Below are 828 nucleotides of genomic sequence, written 5' to 3'. Positions count from 1 at the left end.
AGCTGGGAGGAAGTGTTTTTAACCGTAAGTTTTAGAGATTTTGAGCTCAGAGACAAACATCCTGTATCACCAAAGTTTCAGATATACTTGCTGGTAATATCTTCTTTTTAATTTAAATTCAAGTTAGTTAACATATAGTATAGTGTTGGTTTCAGGTAGAACTTAGTGATTCAGCACTTACATAGAACACCCCGTGCTCATCACAAGTGCCCTCCTTGATGCCCATCACCCATCTAGTACATCCCCCCTCCACCTTCCCTCCAGCAGCCCTCAGTTTGTTCTCTGTATTTAAGAGTNAGAAATTAAATAAATCCAAGAGACAGACAATTCAACTCCCAAAGTAAAAAGGCTCAGTTATGTCTGTGGGCAGAGCAACTCAGTGTACTACAAAACTTCTTTTGGCATTTTTTTTTATTTTGAATACATTTTTTTAAATGTTTATTTATTTTTGAGAGACAGAGCACAAGCGGGGGGAGGGGGGGCCAGAGAGCGAGGGAGACACAGAATCCGAAACAGGCTCCAGGCTCTGAGCTGTCAGCACAGAGCCCAACGTGGGGCTCAAACCCACGAACTGTGAGATCATGACCTGAGCCGAAGTCGGCCGCTTAACCGACTGAGCCACCCAGGCGCCCATGAAGAATGTTTAGTGACAGATGTGGAAATGGCTTAGTTAAACGGGCCCTTTCTGTGGATGAGGGAATAAAATAAAACAAGAGTCCCCGGAGACCAACTCTATTTCACACTTTTATAAATCATGTGGAAGAAAGGGCACAGGAATGTCTCCATTTGCAGATCACGATCATTCCATCAGGTAATTAAATTCTAGCC

General features: G+C 43.0%; 1 protein-coding gene across 1 annotated transcript in view; it reads right to left on the bottom strand.

Annotated features, from left to right (window-relative positions):
• The window catches only part of SLC9A7 (solute carrier family 9 member A7), a 157,002-nt gene that overhangs the window by 14,258 nt on the left and 141,916 nt on the right, over positions 1 to 828 (bottom strand). The window lies entirely within an intron of this gene.

The sequence above is a fragment of the Crocuta crocuta genome, unplaced genomic scaffold (genome assembly GCF_008692635.1).
Source record: "Crocuta crocuta isolate KB4526 unplaced genomic scaffold, BGI_CrCroc_1.0 scaffold610, whole genome shotgun sequence".
Classification (NCBI taxonomy): domain Eukaryota; kingdom Metazoa; phylum Chordata; class Mammalia; order Carnivora; family Hyaenidae; genus Crocuta; species Crocuta crocuta.
This window is presented reverse-complemented; position numbering and strand designations above follow the sequence as displayed.